The following is an 18,297-nucleotide window of genomic DNA, read 5'->3' on the forward strand; positions in this document are numbered from 1 at the left end:
ACACTGGCCACAGGAAGGAGTACTTTGCCCAAGCTCCTCGCAAAGGACTGATGACTCTGAGGCCGAGGAGGAAGCGGGACGGCCGGAAGAGCATCTGACCAATGGGAAGCAAGAAACTACAGTGATGTGGGAGCCAACCAATGGTAAATAAAGTAATGGGTGGGCTCTAAGTTCTCTTTAAGATTTTTTTTAAGGACAATAGCTTTCACTGACAGTGCATGCACTGCGGGAGAAACCTAAAATTTCTATTTTGTGGTTGGCTGAAGGGCTTAGACCTACATATTCATATACCCCAGCCATGACCTTTTGCCTCTTGCGTTTATCTCTAGTTGGTGAGGATATGTAGGAGGTGAGCTGTCTTATACTTCAGGTTTCCAGAAATGTGCTGATTTAAGTGTAGTACAAATCTCTTCATTTATCAATTTTGAACCAGCATCTTCTTTTACAGATATTTGTACTGACTATACATTTGTAACACCTTTGAAAAGGTGTAGGTTAATATATTAAAGTGTTAAATATGTGGAGTAAGGATTCAATGTCAGGAGCACTTTCCTCAGGAGCAGTACCCTCCAAAGCCCACCTTCTGGCAGAACCAACTCTGCGACTATATTAGCTACAGAGGTTCGGAGTGGCAGGATGAGGGGAAGGGATTTTGGGGAGAGTACTACAGGGAGGGAGACCTGTCATGATAATAAAGACTATGAAATCAGATCTCAAATATTAAATGGCTTGTTATACTTTCAACACATATGATTGTATGAACCTACACTCACCTGTTGTATTTATGATGAATGAATCAGATCTGTAGTTTGTTAGATTACTTTCCAATACCGGGTAATTTAGGTATGTTGAGGGAATTTGGTTTCTATTCTTATCTTCCCAAGAATATACAGTTTTATATTCATGTAACTTAAAAGTTCAGAAAGGTATTAACCTTTAAACAAATTATGCATGATTTGTTACAATAGCACTTAGGGGGTCATTCTGACCCTGGCGGTAGACAACCACCAGGGCCAACGACCGCGGGAGCACCGCCAACAGGCTGGCGGTGCTCCCATGGGCATTCTGACCGCGGCGGTACAGCCGCGGTCAGATACGGGAAACCGGCGGTGTACTGCCGGTTTCCCGCTGCCCTGGGGAATCCTCCACGGCGGCGCAGCTTGCTGCGCCGCCATGGGGATTCTGATCCCCTTACCGCCATCCTGTTCCTGGTGGTTTTGGCCACCAGGAACAGGATGGCGGTAAGGGGTGTCGTGGGGCCCCTGGGGGCCCCTGCAGTGCCCATGCCGATGGCATGGGCACTGCAGGGGCCCCCGTAACAGGGCTCCACCAAGATTTTCAGTGTCTGCCATGCAGACACTGAAAATCGCGACGGGTGCAACTGCACCCGTCGCACCCTTTCCACTCCGCCGGCTCCATTCGGAGCCGGCATCCTCGTGGAAGGGGGTTTCCCGCTGGGCGGGCGGGCGGCCTTTTGGTGGTCGCCCGCCCGCCCAGCGGGAAACTCAGAATAACCGCAGCGGTCTTCTGACAGCGCAGCGGTATTCTGGTGGCTCCCGCTGGCCCTGCGGTTACCGCGGCCGGCGGGAGTCAGAATGGCCCCCTTAGTCTTTTAAAATACCAGAAAACAAAAATCGCCAAAAGAATATTCACCAAAAATGAAAGTACTGGTTGCTTTCAAGCTTGTCCACACCTTGTAAATTCACTTGTGTTCTCTATCTCCAAAATACATGAATGTTCTGTGATTCTCTGATTAAAGTCTTTGAAAACGCTGTTTTATCACACCTCAAAAATAGTCTGTTTCTGTAAATTAACTTTGACTTAACATTCTTTAAAACATGCTCTTCTATCACATCTCAGAAATATTCTGTTTCTATAAATTAACTTCCACTTAACATCCTTTCAAAAAGCTCTGTTATCACATCTCAGAATCAATCTGTTCTATAAATTAACTTTGACTTGACATTTCTACTAGTTTTCACAAAATAAATTGAGTTAATTGTTCCTTTGTTTTTTTACAAAACAATCTCTGTACAAAAATAAGTACAAAGTTTTAACTCTCTGATGCCTCTCACATAAATCACAAAGCTTTCATTGACAATTCCTAAAGGAGGCTTACAGTGATTCAGGAGCTTATCAGTCACCACCAGCTGCCAGGAGAGAAGATGAATCACTAGCACAAGTCAGCCAGTTATGCTGGTATTTGTAGTTGTGCCTCACCTGATTACGTAATCACCACATGTATTCTAATTAAGTCAGCACAATGCACTTCTGCAAAGAGAGGAAATACAGTCAATTACTTGCAGGTCAATGTGGGTGCTTCACAGGATAAATAAAGGATATTTTTTAATGACTCTGTCGTTTCTGGAATACTTGCTCTCTCTTTTTGTATCCCAACATTTATAAGTTAACAACCCCAGATTCTCCAGCTACCACCACAGGCTGGGCTGATAATCATGACATCCAAATGTATCATAAAGTTGATACATGCACCAGGAGACATTTAGGCCTTCATTACGACATTGGTGGCAAATGCCGCCTACCACCACGGCGACGACCGCCAACATACCGTCACCGTGGCCATCGACCGTCCATGCGATTATGACCGTAAACGGAATACTGCCAGAAGGCTGGTGGAATTCCATCGACGGTCGTGGCAGCGGGCGGCGGTAAGGTGGCGATGCTGCTAGCAGCAGCGCCACACCAGCAAAACACTGCCTACCGTATCATGTTCCATGATACGGCCTGGTGGTGTTTTGCTGGCGGACGCTGCTGCTGGCAGCAGAGCCGAGTCCCGTCTCCTGCCAGAGGACCCCCTGCAAGCAGGCAAGTCAGGTTCTCTGAAAGGAGAGGGGGTTGGGGGGGTTGTGTGCGTGTGTTGAGGTATGTGTGTGAATGCCTGCATGCGTGTGTAATGCGTGTGTGCATGAGTGGGTGTGAGTGTACGTGCATGTTGTGTCGTGTGATTGCGTGTGTGCCTGGATGTATGTTAGTGAGTGTGTATGAATGTATGAATGCATGGGTGAATGTGTGTATGCATGTGTGTATGGGTGTGTATGTATGGGTATCTGTGTAAATGTGCGGGGGGTCAGGAGAGGGAAGGGGGTGGGGGAGAACTCTGGGGAGGGGGCGGGAGTGACCCCTATCAGTGCCTACCGTCATGGTTTCAGTGGCGGTAAAGAAACCACTGAAACCATGGCGGTGGGCGAGGTCATAATGCCATGGGCGGCCTAGTGATGGCCACTGTGGCGGTCGGTGTGGTACATTGGCGGTCTGGCTTTGGCCAAACCGCCAATGTCATAATAGTGCCGGTAGGTACCGCCAGCCTGTTGGCGTTAATACCTCCACCAACCGCCAGGGTTGTAATTAGGGCCTTAATGTGTATCTACATGTTTCATTATATGTATTTTCTCTTAAAGTGGGTATGTATTGAAAAAATTCTGTAGCACTTTAGATGAACAGTTGTATGCTAAGATAGCAAACTTTGCTTGTGTTTCATTTGTAATGGTTATGAGTGGTTTTGAAAACTTGAGAGTATAGAAAAATAAGTGTATTGTTTATCCGCATTCATCCTGGATATGAAGTCTATGGGGGTGATTCTGATATTGGCGGGCGGCGGGAGCCGCCCGCCAAGCGGGAACCGCCAGAAGACCGTACCGCGGTCGAAAGACCGCCGCGGTCATTCTGGGTTTCCCACTGGCTGGCGGGCGACCGCCAAAAGGCCGCCCGCCAGCCCAGTGGGAAACAGCCTTCCCACGAGGACGCCGGCTCAGAATTGAGCCGGCAGAGTGGGAAGGTGCGACGGGTGCAGTGGCACCCGTCGCGTATTTCAGTGTCTGCATAGCAGACACTGAAATACTTTGTGGGGCCCTCTTACGGGGGCCCCTCGGCACCCCCTACCGCCATCCGGTTCCTGGCGGGAGACCCGCCAGGAACAGGATGGCGGTAGGGGGTGTCAGAATCCCCATGGCGGCGGAGCGCGCTCCGCCGCCATGGAGGATTCTCAAGGGCAGCGGAAAGTCGGCGGTACACCACCGACTTTCCGTTTCTGGCCGCGGCTGAACCGCCGCGGTCAGAATGCCCAGCAGTGCACCGCCAGCCTGTTGGCGGTGCTACCGCCAACCTCCGCCATGGCGGTAATTACCGCCAGGGTCAGAATGACCCCCTATGTGACTTATCTAAGTCATATATTATGTACTTATATGTGTTATTTTGCAAGAGTTCTGTTTCAGAAATATAATTATATAGTTTGGTAAAGAGACATATAGGAAAGCAAGATAGTTTTAACAATGCAAATTCAATATCAATAAAACAAGACTATCATAAAATTTGCTAAACAAGGTGATGTATGATTATAACATGATAAAATGCAATGAATAAGCTTGTATTCTCTCTGCAGGTGTTTTATGGCCTCTCCCTGCAAACCATTGTTCAGGGTAAAAATTGTATATAGAAGACACTTAGACAAATAATAGGTGACGTCTGTGGTGTGGGACTGCCTTCTGTATATTAATACCTTGATCAGGGTGAAAGTTGTATGCAGCAGAGCCTTGACTAAGTAATAGTTGATATCTGTGATGGATAACTGGCCTATCCTTAAATAGTTCTGTTCAGGGCAAAAGCTGTATTTAGAAATTGCTTGGGCACCTAATAGGTTGTATGTGCGGTAGGGGCCTGGTGTCTCTTTGAAGAGGTCTATTCAGGGAAATATCCACACGAAGAAGAGGCTTTGGTAAGTACTGGGTGATGTCTGTGGTGGTAGACTGGCTGCTCCATGAAGAGGTCTGTAGAGGGCAAATGTTGTAGGTAGAATAAGCATAGCCAACTAATAGGTGAAATCTGTAACGGGGTAAAGGTCTGCCCATAAAGAAACATTTCAAGGTAAAAGCTGTATGTAGAAGAGGCTTGACCCACTAATAGGTGATATTTGTGTAGTGGGAGAGTCCGGCCTGTTCTTGATGAGGTGTATGTAGAAGAGGCTTGGTCAAGTAGAAGGTGATGTTTGACTGACTTCTCCATAAACAAGTCTGCTGAGGACGAATGCTGTATGTACAAGAGACGTGTTCAAGTATTATGTGGTGTCTGTGGTAGGTGACTGGTGTCTCGATGAAGAGCTCTGTTCAGGTTCAAAGTGTATGTAGAAGAGGCTTGGGCAACTAATATGTGATTTTTGTGCTGTGGGACGAGCCTCTTCATACTGAGCTCTGTGGGGGAAAAGGTGTGTTGAAGAGGCTTGGCTAAGGTGTAGGTGTTGTTTGTAATGGGGTACTGGTCTGTCTGTGAAGAGCTGAGTCCAGTGAGACGGCTATGTGTCGAAGAGCCTTTGCAAACCAATAAGGGGTTGTCTGTGATAAGGCTCTGGCCCCTTCTTGTTGAGCTTTGTTCATGGCAAAGCCTGTATCTAGAAGCTTGGACAGGTATTCCATAATGTCTGTGACAGAGGACTGGTCTGTCTCTAAAGATCTGTCTCTCTATTCAGGGCCAAAGATGTATGCAGAAGAGCCTTCATTAAGCATCAGGGGTTGACTGTTGTGGGGCACTGACCTTTATGTGGAAGGTTAGTTAAGAACAAACATTGTATGTTGAAAAAGGTTGCACAATGTCTGTGGTGTGAGATTGGGTTCTATATAGGGGTTGTCTGTGGTAAGGGACTGGCCTGTATGTGACAAACTCTGTTCCGGCAGCAATATGTATATAGAAGAAGGGCACAACAAACCTCAGCTTAGGTTGAGCTTCCTCTACATAGAGGTCCTGTCTCAAAGAAAGCTCAGCATGAAGATCCCAGTCCCCCTAAGAAACAAATCACCTACTAATAGGCCCTCTTTCTTCAACACACAACTGTCACCATGAAGAAAGCTCAGTATGTACAGGCCAGTTCCCCAGCACACAAATTACCTATTATTTTGCCAAGCATCATCTACATACAGCTTTCACTCTCAACAAAGCTATTTATATAGCGAGGCAAAACCCCCACTATATACATCATCTATTTGTAGGGCAAACCTCTTTTACATATTTGTAGGCTAAGCTTCTTCTACATAGAGCTGTTACTCTGATCAAAGCTCAGCACAAAGAGGTTAGTACTACACCACACACCCTGCCAAGCCTCCTCAGCATATAGCTGTTGCACTAAACAAAGTTCTGTATGAAGAAGCCAGCCTCCAACACGGAAAACACCTATTAGAAGGCCTAGCCCCTTCTACATGCAACCGTTCCCCTTAATAAAGCTTTGCATAAAGAGACCAGTTCCCCACCACACCCCCCACGTATTAGTAGACCAAGCCTCTTCTACATAAAGATTTCACCCTGATCAAAGGTCATCATGAAAAGAACAGTTCCACACCACACACACCACTTATTAGGAAGTCCTACTTCATATACACACATTCTCATCCTAAATAAGGCTCAGCTTGAAGAGGCCAGCCCTAAACCAAATACACATCTATATATATATATATATATATATATATATATATATATATATATATATATATATATATATATATTATACATACACATACATAGTGGGGTCGCCACTAGTTAGTTATAGTGAGGACCATTGTTTCCATACACAGAGTGTTTTTGTTGTGTCAATAACTTTAATCTTCAAGAAATTTTTCAAAACTTATACTTCGGTCAGTTCAGCTGCTGTCTTGAAAGTTTCGGGTTGATCCGTGAAGCAAATAATAAAGGCGGTCACAATACACTTTTTCTTCATTCTGTGTCAATGGGGACTTTGCAATCCGTTCAGTAGTTTCTGAGATATTGGAGTTGAAAAAATATAGATATCTAGCTTGGCGGATTCAGATTTGGAAAAGCAAAGTTCTGATTGGCTGGCCGCAACCTGACAGAAAAGTTGTGGCTGCCATTTTGTTTGTCGCATCGGCTCAGGGGTGGGAAAAGAAGAGAGAGAAAGCACATACGTGGGCAGGACACTGGTATCCTGACCCCAGAGGACACATAGAGGTGTTCCTTAGGATCCCCTCATGGGCAAACACTGCCCATTTATTATTTTTCTGTCCGATTCGCAGATCCATGGATTGATCCACAGTTCCCAGATTTACAAACCCACTTGAGGTTTCACGAATCCGGAGAAAAATTGAAAAAAAATGACCCACTGTATCCAATCTCATGCTGTGCATGGCTGAAGGCAGTGTGCAGCTTGGGTTTGATGTATGCAGGAGGGTTTGCCCCTGTGTGCCACGCTGCTTGTATTCACACCTGTGCATGCTAAAGAAACACAGAAATTCACTGTAAAAAAACAAAGGTTACAGGGACGTTATGGTTATGTGCTGAATTTACTCGCACAAAACCTTAGAAATTCAGCAATTATAATTATAGTAATTTCAATAGCTATAACTCGCATCCTAATGTAACTATTACCCCACATTTTATATCACTGATTACATCTTCTATGGCATCTTTAATATTATCAGTGCAACATTTGCATTCAACCTAGAGATCAGAGAACTATGCATGGTGAGGGAGTGGATTATAGTTACCTTAGGGCGTGAGTTACGGGTCCTTAGCATTAAAACCGTCAATGAAATCACAAACTCCTCAACACTATTACTTTCCACATCCTTATCAGGAAGAGGCAGTCTAGCAAGAGAGTCTGCTGCTACATTCTTTACTAGGAATATATCACCATCTTAAAATTAAAGCCCACCAACCCCAGAAACCATCTGGAGATCCTAGGTGTGATTATTTCAATGCTTTTGGCAGAAAATGCAGAAATTATTAGTTTATGGTCTGTACTTCGAGGAAAAATAATGCCCCACAGAAAAAATCTAAAAATCTGCACTGCCCATTACCATGGTAGTGCTTCTTTCTCTGTAACAATACCTAGATTCAGCGTTTGACAGTGGTTCTTCAGGCAAAAGCCACAATTCTTTCTTCCCCGCCACTATTTGACTGAGAGTGGCTCCTATCCCTTTAGGGCTGGCATCAGTGGAAAGTATAGTGTTTCTTTTAAAGTCTAAATGGCCAACATAAGGAGCGTTAACAATTCCTTTTTTTAGTAGAGTGAAAGCACTTTGACAATTAGCATCCCAATGAATGTTTTCATGTTTCTTCAACAAATTACTCAAAGGGTATGTAATATCACAAAATTCTTCATAAGTGTAGAGTAATACTCCGAGAGGCCTTAAATGACTTGACTTCCCCTTTATTGTTAGGAGCTGGAACTAATTTAATGGGTTCAACTAGATCATGTTTTGGTTTTGATCTCACCCCAATTTGGCATTTCTCTTTTTTTAATGTGAGTCCTGGTTTCTTAAATTTTTTCCGCACTGTGCTGAGGACCATATTGGTTTTCTGGTCTGTGACTCCAAATATTAACAAATCATCCTGAAAACATAGTACATTGTCAACTCGTTTTAAAAATTGGTGCATCACTCTTTGAATCATTGCTGCATCAGAGTCAAGTCCAAAAGGCATTCCACCAGATATATAAGCTCTAAATAGTATTATAAATGAAGTCAAATGCCTACTACTTGGGTGCAGCTCAACCTTGTGGTACCCCAAAGAGAGATCTATGACAGTGAAAAGTTCTGCATCACCTATCATGCTTAACATTTCAGTTATAATTGGTAGTGGACAGCAATATACCCAGATATTTGCATTAAGCTCTCTCAGATCTATACACAACCGAATGGAATTGCCTTTCAATTTGGATGCTATGACTATAGGAGAGACCCACTTCACACACGCTATAGGTTCATTCACTCCTTGCTTTGTTCATTTCTCTAATTCTTAGAATAAGGGTTCCTTCATCAGGAGGGGTATTGTTCTGCATTTGTATACTACTGCATAGCATTCTCTTTTAGTTTTATTCTATGTTGACATTTCCTTAGATGGCTTAGCTTGTCGATGAAAACTTCTGGAAATTCATCACATAATCCCATGTCACAAAACGATCTCTCAACCAATATTACTGGTTCATCTGAGGTGGGGTCTAGCTTGATACCTAAATCCTTTAGATGTCCCCATCCCAAAAGATTGGATCCTTTTCTCACTACGTACATCTATCTAACAGTACTTCTATCCTTAATAGAAATTTTCAGTTATCATTCCCTCAAGAGTAATGAGATCTCTATTGTAGCCTACTGGTGTTACATCAGGCTTTTGAAAAGTATATGTACTTATATCAAAATTAGAATGAAAAGTGGCACCATTATTGAATGTGAAAGGTGAACATAGATCAGCAAATACTTTGATTTTCTGACCTTCTAAGTCAATTTCACAACATGGCAATTTTGTATCCTCCGTTTTTTCCTTTACTTGGAAAACAAAGTTTAATTTTTCTTCCTCATTTTCTCTACTACTACTGACTAGTTTACCACCAAACTCCCTACAGACTTGGGCAAAATTACCCTTGTGATTGCACTTTCTGCACATAGCAGTTCTCGCTAAATCATTTATGTTGTTAGCTAACTTCCCTGTACTTCCACATCTGAAACATTTGAACTTGTGCTTTTGATTATATTTCTCTTTGTTTCATTCCTGTACTCATTCTGTTTTTTAATTCACTTCTGATTCCTTTTTATTTTTCATCACCAAATTCATTCACTACCTGCTCGTTAGATACTTTAATCTCCCTAATACAACCTGCTCTGTGTTCTATACTTTTGGCTATATCTGTAGCATCTTTTACATTTGGATTACCAATTAAACGTTTCTCTTGAATTTTAGGATTATTCATGCAACAAACTGATCGATCTCTGATGAGAAAACCAGTTAACTTGCCAAATTTGCACATATCACCTAACCCTCTTAGAATAGCAACGTAACTACTTACTTTCTCATTCTTTCCTTGAGACCATCCAAAAACGTATGTCTCTCAAGAACCACATTTTTCCCAAAACTATTGCTCCAACTTCTTGATACTGAACACATACACATTCATTCTCCAGGTAAAATGTGTTCACTAGTGTCAGACAGGAAAGGAGATGGTTTTCATTTGTGTGGCAGCTATTCCAATTAGATAAATGAGAAAAATAAATAGAATTACAAGTAAAACTAGAAGAGAAATATATGAATCATAGGTATACAGGGGTGTGGAATTTATTAAAATATCTACTTGTCCAGGGGACAGGCTGCTTCTCAAATCTACTTGTCCTGTAAAAAGATCTACTTGTCCCTTTGGTGCCATGTAGTGTGGCGACAAATTATGGCAGCAATTAATAGCCTCTCTGATTATGCCAGGGCTACTACCATAGTAGGGCTTGAATACTTGGAGTTTCAATCCCTACTGTAGCAATTTCCTTATTTTGCCACCTTTCTGCAGATCTGCATACTGGGGCTGGAGGAAGCAGTAAGCAATAGTTTCAGGACTGGAATGCCTTTGAGTCTGCAAACCTACTAACCTGCATGTTTTAAAGATTTTTACCAGCTTCTCTCTAATATTTTCCCATAATAAGAAAGGTTGGACATTTACTCCTGACAATGGCAGAATTAGAACTTCTTCCAGGGTTGGGAAGAAAGTAGCTGGAGGGAAAATGAACTTGCAAATGCTCAATAGATTTTCACATGAGCCAATCTACACATCGTATTTACCCATGCTAAAATACAGTTCACAAATATTTTATAGGGTACGACATATACCATGGGTGCACTTTTGTGACTTTCTTTAAGAATTTGGGGCCACATGTAGGTAGGTTCAGATTTGTGACCTGCAAATTGCGAGTCACAAATCCGAATGTAGGATGGTGTCCTTGACACCATCTGTGATTCGCAAGGGCTTCGCAAATGCCCACACCTCATGAATAATCATGAGGTGGGTCGCAATTTGCGACCCCCTCGCGAATGGTGGCCTGCTGGAGACAGCAGACAACCATGTCTGTGACTGCTTTTCAATAAAGCAGTTTTTTTTGTTTGTTTTTGTAATGCAGCCCGTTTTCCTTAAAGGAAAACAAGATGCATAACAAAAACGAAAAATGAAACGTTTTCGTTTCATTTTTTCAGAGCAGGCAGTGGTCCGCAGGACCACTGCCTGCTCTGAAAAAATGTTTACAGTGACATTCACAATGGGGAAGGGGTCCCATGGGGATCCCTTCCCTTTTGCAAAAGTGTTAGCACCCATTTGAAATGGGTGCAAACTGTGATTGGTTTGCGCCCGCGTTCGCGGTCACAAAACAATCCTACATTGCACTGCGAGTTGCAATTAGGAAGGGAACACCCCTTACTAATTGCGAGTCGCAAACCCGTTTTGTGATTCGGTAACCAGGTTACTGAATCGCAAAACTGGGTTTGTGCATCGCAATGTGCTTTTTGCATGTCGCAAACAGCGAAAGTCGCTGTTTGCGACATGCAAAAAGCTATCTACATGTGGGTCTTGGTCCCTAATTAGGTCTGGTGTTAACAAAGACATTTTGTTTTCCTTAAACTTCTATTTCTCTCTCTTTTGGCTGGCTTTACTGTGAGTGATCGCATTCTGCTCTTCCACAAGGAGCATATTGCCACACAAAGTAGTTTTGTTCAGTGTCAGGAACTACAGTGGCAATCAGTGACGTAACGAAACTGGAGGGTGCCCCGTTGCAAAGAACATGGAGAAGCCCCCTCTCCAGACTCACTCAGGGCAGGTGCTGTGCTGGAGGGGCCCCCTGGAGGGTGGCTGCGGGGCCTTTGTTATGCCGCTGGTGGCAACGTGTGCTTTAAGAGTTCAAAAACTTTTTGGGGGGGTTTTGCCAATGTTTGTTACAATGTTGAGGGCCTGGTAGCTCCACAACAATAAAGTGTTACAAAAGCCATGTCAAAACAAGACACGCATTGATGAAACTAAAAGACTTATAAAAATATGTTAGATCAGTTGGCTTTGTCAGTGTTTGTTTATTTTCATGCTTCCCATAATCGTGTTGAAAATGGTTACACTGATTTTCCATTAGAAATATTTTTGGGAAATACTAGCATGCATCAACACATTTTACTAAATGACACTTCATTTGCATATAATCAGAGAGCATTCTGGGAGCATTATACTTAGCCTCTTAGCCTAAACTTTTCAAACATGTGTGTACACGTTTTTTGTTTTTTTTTGTACTGGAACCAACGTCAGTAGTGAAGTGTGACCTTAAAACATTTATTTACAGCACTCACCCTAATAATGAAGGCTTTCAAATAATGAACCATAAATACAAGTTCGAACAGCATTATCTTTTGGAAACACATTACCTCAACTGCAGAGAATTCCACTCTCTATAAACAGGCAGCCAAAGGGTTTGTGCTGCAGGGGGTTGGGCCTACTTGTCCCAAGGACAAAGTAAACATAAAAACATGTTGCCCTTGACCCCAAACAAGATGTCCCGGGCGTGGGCGATAGGAATTCCACATCCCTGGGTATATGAAATGTACTACCTTTACTTCTATCATTTTTGTTATATAAAATTTAGCTTCAAATCATTCACTCTTTCATGAATTAAAACCCCCCACTCAACAATATTTCAACAATTGATGCATGAACCGTAAACATTTACCACTATAACATTAAATCAAAATTAGCATTCACAGCTTGTTTGAAACATAAGACCCATTAACAATATTTCATTTTCTTACAGTGTTCACCTTTTTAGTCATTTTCAATACTCATAACAAAAAGAATGAAAGCCCTACTTCTAAAGGGCATATACATTATTGTGAAACAGGAATGCTTTCAGTTTCTAATAAATGCAAAATGTTTTCTGCTAATGACTCACCTACAATGACTGACACCGGGAAATGCTTTGACAAACTCAGCACAGAAAACGTAGTGTACACCTCTTCACAGCAATAGCAAACCAGTCATGAGGCAAAAAATGTTCTCAGATGAAGATCAGTACTTCAGTGAATGCAGTACATAACGCAAATTCAGTGCGCACTTCCTCACCACAATAGCTTATGGTTACCTGTGCTCGACAACGACACAATGCCACGACTGCCTAACTCATTCTGTCACAGCCATGATGCATAGTAAAACAGCAGTCCCGCCATCTTTCACGTTGTGACCATGGGATCTCGGTTTGTAACACCTTGCCTCAGAGAAAACAGTGCGCCTGCCTCCTTCACGTCGTGACCATGTGGTTAGTACAGGAGGAATTGCACACAAGCCTCTTAAACTCCACGACCATTGCTCTTCACAACAATCCAGATGACCACACTGCAACTTGACACAGCAGCTAGGTATGGATAGTCAGGATCAGGGAACACAATGTCACAATGTTTTTACCCCCTGTTCCCCAGAAATTTAGTCCAGGTAAGTCAATACTTTCTATACCTTCTTCTATTGTAATCGAGTACCACAACCAGTCAATAACAGCTGACTAGTATGTTACACAGTTCCTGCTGATTGGATTCACAAAGCTTCAGGGGGGATGATGTTGTCCCCTGCACAACTAGTCGTCACCAGTGTTGAACTTAATAAATCATCACAGGTTAAAGATGATTACCAAGAAGTATATCCCTGAACAACAACATCCATGTCCAAGCTCTTTAATAGGTACCACAGATAATATTTGTCATAACTGCCTTAACAGAACCTTCACAGAACATCAACATTCCAAAGGTTGATGGTACAGACAGGGAAGGAGGGAACATACTGTACCAATGTATAAAAAAAAAGAAAAATATATATATTTTTATATATATCCATATATATCTATATATATATATAAATCTTCAAGAAATTTATGAAAAAAAGTGTGTCTTGTATTCTTGTTGCACACAGACAGTTTCGGGGTGATCTGTCAAGTGGGGGCTAAGAAAAAGGGGGGTCAAAAAACTTGCTTTTCCGATGTAAACCCCAATAGGAGTTTTGAACACAACTACAGCCCAAACTGCTGGATGGAATTACACCAAATTTGGCAGAAAGCTAGATTTTGGACCGCAGATTGTGCTTTTTGTTATTTGGTGTAACTCAGTTCAGTAGTTATTGAGAGATTTAAGGAAATCCAATTTTGTATATCTCTGGCCATGACAACTTTGCCAATAATGATGAGCTTGTGCAAGGAAATGCTGGGCTTTGATTGGTTAAAGTGTTGTCAGCTATCTTGGGACTTAGCTTCAGCCGAGTCCCTAAAAACAAAGTACAAAAAAAAAGAAAAGGGGCCAGGGTGGGGACAACCTGACCCCACAGCTCTGGTGATGCAAAAAGCATTTTTTTTAAAACATTCTAGCACACATTTGCGATGATGGTGAAAATTTGCAGTATAAATTTTTAAAAAAATGTGGCCTCCTGCGCTTGTGTGATTAAAGCCCCCAGGTGCGTCAGCTCCTGGGGGCATGTTTAAAGTAAAGAAGAGGGGCGCACAGAGCCCACATCCTGGACTTGTTTCTGCCCTAGGGACCGCCACGTCCCCAGGGCTTTTTTTCATAACATGCGCCCCCCTGCACTCCTGGGACCACCACTTCTCGGGGCAAAATGTATTTATTGTACTGGGGGATTCTGTGGACCCCATCAAGTCCCAGGGACCACCACCTCCCCAGGGCTAACATAGAATTATGCTGAAGGGACTCGCAGCCCCCCCACAGCCTCAGGGACCGCCACTTCCCCAGGGCTATTTGCATGTTGGAGGGGAGTCACGCTCTGCACCTCAGGAATCCATTAATTGCCCTAGGGACTGCCACCCCCAGGGCCAGCTCCTGCTATGTCCCAGAGTGCTCACCTCCATGACATAGCTGTTTGCTGTGACTTCGCTGGAACTTTGTCAGTTCCCACCAAGTCAGAGCAAACACTCCGTTCGCAGCAAGTGAGAGCTGTCAAACAGCTCTTCCTTGCTGCAAGCGGAGGTTTTGCGGGCAGGGAACTAAAGGAAACAATTGCTTTTGGAGACAGACAGCTGCATCTTTAGCAGCACTCTATGTGCAAAAGCAATGCCTGCTCCAGCAGGAGGCGGGAAGCCAGCTGGGACGTTGGGAGTCTTCAGGCCCCCCCTACAGTCCACAGGGCACACTGGGTGTGCTGCGGGGCACTCAAGATTGATGGCCAGGCCCTGGGGTTGTGGTCCCCAGGGCTGAAATCAATCGTGTGAGAGGGACCACATGGCCCTTTAAAAAAAACAGGTAAATGGTGAGGCTGGGCCCTGGAGGATGGGGTCTCCGGGGCCAAACAGGGCAATGGAGGGGGGCCACATGGCCTCCCTCCTACAAAGTAAAAAATAAAAGGCTGGGCCCTGGCGGATGGGCTCCCTGGGGCCAAAATCAGCCAGGGGAGGGGGGCATGTGCCCCCCTAAAAATAAGTTACTGGTGAGGTTGGGCCAGAGGGGATGGTGTCTCCAGGGCCAGAATCGGCCAGGGTAGGGGGCAGAAAGCAGCAGCCCCCTCTCCCAAAGAAAAAAATTATGAAAAGGCTAGGCCGTTGTGGCCTAGATGTGTATTTCACAGAAATTAAACCTCAACAGGAAGCACTTACAAATGTAGCAGGTGCCCCAGTTCAAGCTACACTTCTGGAAAGGGCAAAGGTTGTGTGGGGTTGGGTGGTTAGGGGGTTTGGCCACAGGGCTGGTCGCAGGCCAGACCCTGCGGCCAATCTCACCACACACGGCCACAGGCCCTGCATGGCACAGGGTTGGGTGGTTATAGAGGGTTGGCTGCTGGGCCCGGCTGCAGGCTGTGCTCAGCAGTGGTTGGATTAACGTGTAGTAATGAAAATTACTTTATGTAAAAAACAAAAATAGAAATTCACTGAAAAAAACAAAGGTTATAGGGATATTATAGTTAGGAACTTTTGTAAAAAAAAAAAAAATTCTCAAAAAAAAAACAACAAAGGTTAACAGGACGTTATAGTTAGGTTCTGATGTAAACGCACAAAGCCATGGAAATACAGCACTTAGAGTTATTTTAAATAACTATAACCTGCAGCCTAAGGTAACTATAACTCACGCACTTGCCATGCTCTGCTAATTACCCCAGGTATTACAGCATTCAAGACAACTTTTATAATGTCAATAAAAATATCACTGACACATTAGAAGTCACATTATTTAAGAAAAAATTGTGCATGGCTGGGGCTTTATAGTTACCTTAGGCTGCAAATTATAGTTACTTGAAATAACTCTAACTATAACTGCTGAGTTTCTATGTTTTTCTGCAAGTAATTTCAGAACCTAACTATAACATCCCTGTAACTTTTGATTAATTTATGTATATATATATATATATATATATAGATATATATATAATATATATATATATAGTTATAGTTATATTACTGAACAGATATTATACAATAAGATTAAGACAATATATGGGTACATCCTAAATACAACATATACTTAATTATGTGATAAAGTCCCTAATACATAAACTTTCACCCTGCATCTGTGTCTTCACGGAAAGGCCAGTCCCTCACCACAGTCATACACCCATTAGTTGTGGAAGCTACTAAAAAAATATTTTATTTTGCAGTTAGATAAGACAAAACAATAATATTGTTATGCAGTATCAATTTTGTAATGCATGACTTTAATAACGGTATAAATAAGTGTTTAGAAACATATTTCTTTTCTATTGTGTTATAGCTCAACTTCTTTGAAAATGCCACTAAACTGCAGAAAAGGAATAGGATTAACCATGCATAATACTGCAAATCAAGTTAAACAGTATTCCAAAAACACGATGAAGAAATTTAAAGAAAAATATATAGGGGCATATTTATACTCCGTTTGCGCCGAATTTGCGTCGTTTTTTTCGACGCAAATTCGACGCAAAACTAACTCCATATTTATACTTTGGCGTTAGACGCATCTAGCGCCAAAGTTCATGGAGTTAGCGTCATTTTTTGCCGTGAACACCTTCCTTGCGTTAATGAGATGCAAGGTAGGCGTTCCCGTCTTAAAAAATGACTCCCAGGCATGTGCGTGGTATTTATACTCCCGGGCAAAAATGACGCCCGGTAGTGGGCGGGGCAAAAAAACCCGCATTTGCGCCTCTTTTTAACGCCTGGGTCAGGGCAGGCATTAAGGGACCTGTGGGCTCAGAATGAGCCCAGAGGTGCCCTCCCCTGCCCCCAGGGACACCCCCTGCCACCCTTGCTCACCCCAGGAGGACACCCAAGGATGGAGGGACCCATCCCAGGGAAGAAAAGGTAAGTTGTGGTAAGTATTTTTTTTTAAAAAAAAATTGTGGCATAGGGGGGCCTGATTTGTGCCCCCCTACATGCCACTATGCCCAATGACCATGCCCAGGGGACAGAAGTCCCCTGGGCATGGCCATTGGGCAAGGGGGCATGACTCCCGTCTTTGCTAAGACAGGAGTCATGTTAATGGCGTCTGGGCGCCAAAAAGAAATGGCGCAAATCGGGTTAAGACGATTTTTTTGCCTCAGCCTGACTTGCCCCATTTTTGGACGCCCAAACGCCATTTTTCCCTACGCCGGCGCTGTCTGTTTTTTTTTCACGCACACCAGGCAGCGCCGGTCGGCTAACGCCGGCTAACGCCATTCAATAAATACGGCGCCCGCATGCCGCTTCAGAATGGCGTTAGCCGGCGCTAATTTTTTTGGCGCAAAACTGCGTTAGCGCAGTTTTGCGTCAAAAAGTATAAATACGGCCCATATTGTTTAAGAGTACTCAACTATCCTTTAGACAAATAATTAAAGACCCCGAATTAGTGGTGAAGATCTAAGTGAGAATAATAGAGCTTCCAAGATTAAAATAGGCCAAAGTGAACCGCAAAATTCTTGAATGGTTTAAAAACTAAATACCACCAATCTTCTGCAAGCAATAAGAAATTGAAGGAATTTCAACAGACTTTCTATTGCACAAGGTGAGCTCAATGAAGCAGGTGAAGAAAAGAGCAGCTAAAATTCTAAAGAAAGAGTTTAAAGATAGTATTGTAGAAAATGTTTTTGCTGTAAAAATAAGTCTTTCCTCTTCTTTTTCTAAGTGTGGTGACTTCTTGGACTCTTCTCTGTCCCTTGTCTTTTTGTTTCTTCTGCCTCAGTACCTCGTTATCCTGTTTCTGCGTGATGTGCCCGTTACTTGTTTCTATTACTCCATGGTCATCTCTCTTTTCTTTACTATTTACCTCCTTTTTTTCCTTTTCTGCTTTCTTTGTCTATTTCGCTCACCCTTTTCCCTCTTGTCCTCTCATCTTTATGCTCCTCACCCTTTCCTCTCCGTTTTTCCCTTTCTTTTCCCCATTCACCCTCACTCGTGCGATCTTGTGTTAATTGTGCCCTTCAACCCCTTATTCCCCAATAAATCCTTCCGCTCCCGTCCTCCCTAACCCTGCTCAGGAAAGGCCCCACGCACCTGCTTCTGCCACGCTTCTCCTGAAGCATGGCGCGTACTCGCGTCTTGCTCCCTGGAGTCTATCTCCTTCGTT

Source organism: Pleurodeles waltl, chromosome 3_1 (genome assembly GCF_031143425.1).
Source record: "Pleurodeles waltl isolate 20211129_DDA chromosome 3_1, aPleWal1.hap1.20221129, whole genome shotgun sequence".
Classification (NCBI taxonomy): domain Eukaryota; kingdom Metazoa; phylum Chordata; class Amphibia; order Caudata; family Salamandridae; genus Pleurodeles; species Pleurodeles waltl.